The following is a 6,854-nucleotide window of genomic DNA, read 5'->3' on the forward strand; positions in this document are numbered from 1 at the left end:
TGTTTTGCCTTCAAATTATACAACTTCACTAATGCCGATAACTTCTTGTACTTTCTACAACCAGGGTACACTGGTTGATCTCCATCCCCAATCACATTGGCAAACTCATACGGATGGGAACCAAAATCACCAAAATCATTATCATCCATATCAATTTCTTCAGACACAAAACTGTACCTACTATGGCCATCATCTTCTTCAACATTTCTACTAGCATTAGTGGTTGCTTCCCAAGGTTCTCCGTGAAATGTCCAATTCTTATAGCTTTGGTCAATTCCATTAAAGTATACGTGATTCCTTATAATTCCAACCCCAAACAACTTCAAATTAACACATTTAACACATGGACAACGGATATGTGTTGTAGTTAGAAGATTTTCTACAGCAAAGTTCAAAAATGCTTCCACCCCAAATTCATATGCCTTGGATCTTCTATCCGAGTGCATCCATGACTTATCCATCTCCGACACTATAACCTATTATCTATAATAAAGTGAAAATACAGGCAATGACCATCACTATAGCAGATTATACAAAGATTTAATAGAAAGTAATACACAACAGAGACGACGGGTTTTAAACAAAAACAGACGTATTTGGCATATATAGGCGACGGATTTTCAACAGACGTCGTCTATTATAAGTAATACAAACGACGGTTTATAAAAAAACCGTCGTGTATAAGTAATACAACGACGGTAGTTTAAAAAAACCGTCGTGTAATCGTCGTCGTATGCCTAAAAATTCGTCGTGTCTCAGTTTATTTTCAAGAACCCAAAACCCATTAAGAACACAACATATATATGAAACCAAGCAAGAAACCAACATATACATGAAACTAAGCATGAAAACAATAAATCCATTCCCAATTCAACATAACATAGGGTGATTAAAAGAGCCAACAAAATTAAATCCATTCCCAATTCAACATAACAGATAATGTAATCCTTATACAATTTAAACAGAAAATCCATGAACCCATACCTATAAGCACATTATTAACAGATCGCAAAGCATATACCTAAAACCCTTTAACAAAACAACCTAATATCATTCAATGAATTTACAAAGGGAAGATAGGGTTTGTACTTACAGGTTGTACGAGCTCACAGATTCGACGGAGCCTGGAGAGTGCAACTTTTAATTAGAGCAGAAGTGAGAGAGCGAAATGTTATGTCGCGCGAAATCTGAAAAATTTAGTTTTCAGGGTTCGAAGTATAAGAATAAGAGCCAAATCTAAAAAATTTAGGTCGCGCGAAAATTTTTAGAGAGCGCGCGCTTTAGAACGTCGAAAGAAAAACCAAGGCGAAAGTTCTACAAGGACCGACGTAAATTTAATATTCCACGACGGAAACTTCATTTTTTGGAAAAAGAACGTAAGGCCGTTTATTTTGAAGCTTCATTTTTCGGATTAATTTTAAATTTATTTTGAATATTTTTATATAACGACGACTGAAAAACCACGTCGGGGTTAAGAAATTAAAGGCGTTGTAAATTATATAAACCGACTTACATATTAAAATGACGTCGTTTAAAGCGGAAACCATGTCGTATATTTTACTGCACGACGTAAAATATGTATTCCACGACCCAACCACCGTCGTTAAAAATTAATACCCTAAATCCTTAAAACTAAATTATACAATTTAAAAAATTAAGTTTATAAAAGGGTTTATGGTTTTACAGCCTAATATATACCCTAGACTACCCAAAAATTATACTTAAAAAATAAACCCCAATAAATAAAAACCCTAATCTCTAAACCCTAGACTCTAAACCCTAAACCATAAAACTCGAAGTGATTTTATGACTCATCAAAAGAATTTTGTTTTGGAAGGACTTTTTTAAACTTTTGTTATTCAAAATGAATTTTTTCAAGGTTTTGGGGGAATAAAATATATCAATGATTTCATAGGAGTTGACTTTGCATTTTTCTGATTTATTTTAAATTTATTTTAAATATTTTGATATAAAAATAATAAAATATTCTTATCACAATAACAAACCACGTCGGGGTTAAGAAATTGAAGGCGTTGTAAATTATAATAGACGACTTACATATTAAAATGACGTCGTTTAAAGAAGAAACCATGTCGGCTATTTTACTGCACGACGTAACATATGTATTCCACGACTCAACCACCGTCGTTAAAAATTAATAACCTAAACCCTTAAAACTAAATTATATAATTTAAAATTTTAAGTTTATAAAAGGGTTTATGGTTTTACAGCCTAATATATACCCTATACTACCCAAAAAATATACTTTAAAAATAAACCCCAATAAATAACAACCCTAATCTCTAAACCCTAGACTCTAAACCCTAAACCATAAAACTAGAAGTGATTTTATGACTCATCAAAACAATTTTGTTTTGGATTGTCATTTTAAATTTTTGTTATTCAAAATGAATTTTTTCAAGGTTTATGGGGAAGAAAATATATCAATGACTTCATAGGAGTTGACTTTTCATTTTTTCTGATTTATTTTAAATTTATTTTGAATATTTTGATATAAAAATAATAAAATATTCTTATCACAACAACAAACCACGTCGGTGTTAATAAATTGTAGACGTTGTAAATTGTAATAGGCGACTAAGTTGTTAAAATGACGTCGTTTAAATGAGAAACCATGGCGGCTATTTAACTATCCGACGTAAAATATATATTCCACGACTTAACCGCTGTCGTTACAAATTACTACCATGAACCCTTAAGAAATTGAAGATGTTGTAAACCATAAACGACTCAATTGTTCAAAGAACGTCGTCTAACTACCCTTTTACTTCGTACTTGTTTAAAACGAAACAACAAAATACGACGGTTTTTGACTTTATTAGGTCGTTGGAAAAGTATTACACGTCGGTTACCAAATTTGTATGTTTGTTTTTTTCTTTTAATTTAAGAAAACCTCAACAAATTTTTACATTATATATTATAGACAAAATTTGTACATTATACATAAATATCAAGTGTTCAATTATTCCCCTGTTTAATAATTTGGCAAACAAACTCTGCCCATTCATTCCGGACTTCATCAATAGCTTCTTTGGGGTATGAAGCTTCCTGGTTTCCCTTGGCATACTGCATAAACAATGACTATTAGGGTTTATAAATAAAAATAAATTCAATCACAGACGACGATATTTTTCATAACCGGCGTAGTATATCTATTCAACGACGGTAATTTTACATGACCGTCGTTGATAATACAAAAAACGACGTGAAATGTATGAAGGTAATTTCTTCTTACCTTATTCTCAAACCCCAAGGAAGGATCATTGATGATGTCCCTCATGAAGCGCATCACATAGTACCCGCATTCGACACTGCTGGGTTGCTTTGGTGTGCTTGAGAGAGTTTTCCAAATTACAGCTTTACGTCCTGCTCGGCCTATGTGGGAATTATATATTTTTATAGCACTGTTCACAATGTTTTTCGCCTCTTCATCGACCACACGATGACCTGGCAGAGGATCCAGAAAATAGACGGTTTCCCTCTTTGCCCTTACAATCAGCAAGATCCAATGACGGCTGCACAAAATTAATATAAAAACGACGGTTATTTACAAAAAAGACGTATTATAATATTTCACACGACGAAATAAAGTAGCAATCGACGACATTATATATTTATCACGACGATAAATAACTACCGACGTGGTTAGTAGTTTCAAGCGACTCAATAAAATAAAACACCGACGTGGTTAGTTTATATGCTGTCATTTATTGAAAATCATAAAAACAAAATCCTGTTAAGGAGACTAACCCTGGATTGTAAGGCATCATGAAAATCTGTTCACCGTCGGTCTTCTGAAGTCGAGCTGCTACCAGTCGTGATCTCTCAGCTATTGTGCCAGAGTTGGCACTAACTGTAGCAGGGTCGATAAAGCCAACCATGCTGCACATATTTGCTTGTTTCAAAACATCATGTAAGTACCTAAATACATAAAATAATATAAACAAGTCAGCACAAAAAAAACACACGACGGTTATGTATAACAAAACGACGTATTATAAAATTTCACACGACGTACTGAAATAGAAGAGGACGTTATAATACATTTATCACGACGGTACATACTAACGGCGTGGTTATCCAGTTAAGACGACGCAATATATAAACCAACGACGTATTATTTTAGAATTACAAACCTCATATATACAGCAACCACAGTGGCTTCAATTTCTTCCATGCCTGCAAATTGTGTAATATCTTCAGGCAGGAGGAAGGTATCGCGTTCACCACCAAACACCTCCTTATCAATTGTAAATTGCAGGATCTTATCCTCAGGCAGGAGTGTCGTTTCCACATAACGACAAAGGCTTTTCAAAGAAGATGGCGCCTCCATATTTGAATAATCACCAACTTCAATAACCTGTTTAAAGAAATAAAAAAAATGGCGTGGTAATTCAATAAAAACGACGGTTTAAGGAATAAAACGTCGTCTGAAAAGAATTTAAACGACGGTGAAAAATCCGTCGTGGTGAATATTTTATTACGTCTTAAAAAAAATTCCGCCGTCTAAGTTGTAAACAAACGACGGTTTAAAGAAAAATATCGGCGTCTGAAATTTTGAAAAACAAATAAAAAAGGCAAAGTTATGTGAACATACCTTGTCGTCATGCTTTTCTTCATCTTCTTTCTCCTTTTCTTCTTCCTTCTCTTCTTCTCTTTTTTCTTCTTCCTTCTCTTCTTCTCTTTTTTCTTCTTTCTTCTCTAAATCCTTGGCAGTATCATCCTCAACATGGAGGGATCTCACATCACCTCCAGAGCAGCTAGCTTTGTCAGACGACATTGGATTTTTGGGGCTTTGGCTAATTCTTTGTTTAAGCATATTTGGATCAAAATTGGGAATTAATTGGGAAAGCTGACTCAGGAAATGCTCCCTCTCAGCCTCTACCAATTGTTTTGTTCTAGCCTCCATCCTTAAGGCCTCTTCCCTTGCCTTAGCCTCCATCTTTTTAGTCTCTTCTTGAAGGAGAACTCTTAAACTCTCCTTCAAGCGGTCGTCAAAGCTAACCCTCTGTGGTTTGGGTAAATTGAAATACTGCCTTGGGGAAATCCCAGCACCTACTCCTCTCAATCTGCCGGGATGCTCGGGGCCCAAAGCCATGGTCAGCACATCATTGCTGCCATATACACTGACTTTGCCTTTCGAGACTTGTTTTTGCAATTCATCCTAAAACAAAGATATATAAAAAAGTAAGAACAAAAAACACACGGCGGTTATTTATATACAAACGACGTATTATATAATTTCACACGACGCAATAACATATAAACCGACGTTATTATAACTTATCACGACGGTAGTTATACCGGCGTGGTTAGTTTTTTAAAACGACGAAATCAATAAACCACCGACGTCTTATGCTATAATTACAGAAAACAGGGTAGTGTTTCCTAATTAGACCTTTAACGACGTTTTTTTAAAAAGTTTCGACGTGGTAATATCATTCACACGACGCTAAAATGAACCACCGACATCTTATGCTATAATTAAAGAAAACAGAGTAGTGATTCCTGATTTAGACCTTTAACGACGTTTTTTAAAAAGTTTCGACGTGGTAATATCATTCACACGACGAAAAAATATAACATAAGGCGTAATAAGAATTTTTCACAGTTTAATAAAAATTTAAAACAGAGTGAGTAGGCTTACAATTAATTTTGCTTTCTCTACCACCTTTGGATCGGGGATGTTACCATGTTTGTCCTGTCTAGCTCTCTTCCATAAGGTAGATCGATCAATTTCTACCCAGGCATGGTTTCCTCCAATTGATCCTCCAATCCAGCATATCCTTTTCGAGACAATCGATGATTGTACTCGAGTTTCTCCCTAATCTGTGCATGTTGAGAATGCACAGACTCAAAATCTTTGGAAAACCTTGAAGCTACAAAGGCATCCCATTGTGCTTTCTCTATGAATTTATATGTTTCAGGGGGTTGGCTTAATTTCTCCTTGTCATTGGTGTATGGAAGGATATAATGCCTCGTTAGTGTAGACTTGAAATCCTTCCATTTCTTGGCAGCAGAAGATAAAACAGAGTTCTTGCCCCCTTGACCTACGACAAAAGCCATGTCAACTGCTTCCCAAATCTGCTCCTTTATATCCTTGGGGATTTGGGACCATTTCTTGTCCACAAGTGGATCTCTGGAGCGTGCCAAGACACCAATGTACGACTGCATTTCACTATGTGCTTGGCCAATACCTTTCCCCCTTTTATTGTACTCAACAATTGGCCTCGGTTTCTGAAGCTTTCTCTTCACAACACGAGGCATTGTGCTCATACCTCGACCAGTCTTTGAATCATCAGAGATTGTTGTCTGGCTTGTTGGTTCTGTCTCAGCAGATGATGAAGCAAACTTCATCTTCTTTGAAGACTTCATCTCCTTCGAAGACTTGTCTTGAGGAGCTACCATTCCAAGCTCCTTATCTCCATTTTTCTTGGAGCCAGAATCCTTAGTTTGGTGTTGAGAAACCATTTTAACAAACAAAACTGCAAGTGAAAATATTTCAGGAAAAGATTAAGAACACAAACGACGGTTATTAATAAAATACGACGTATGATATGATTTTAAACGACGCAATGAAATAATCTCAGGCGTAATAAATGTTTAAAACCATTATTTATATAACGTCGTGGTATTTATGTTCACACGACGTCAATAGTAATACACCATCGTCTATATAAGGATCCAAAACCCTTCTTTCTTTCTCTGTGAATGTTTGATTGCAGATCCAAAACCCTAAAATACCACGTCGTGGTATTAACATTCACACGACGTAAAACAATAAGATATACTGTCGTCTATATTAGATACCAACCCTAATTTCTTTTTCTTTA

The sequence above is a fragment of the Prunus dulcis genome, unplaced genomic scaffold (assembly GCF_902201215.1).
Source record: "Prunus dulcis unplaced genomic scaffold, ALMONDv2, whole genome shotgun sequence".
Classification (NCBI taxonomy): domain Eukaryota; kingdom Viridiplantae; phylum Streptophyta; class Magnoliopsida; order Rosales; family Rosaceae; genus Prunus; species Prunus dulcis.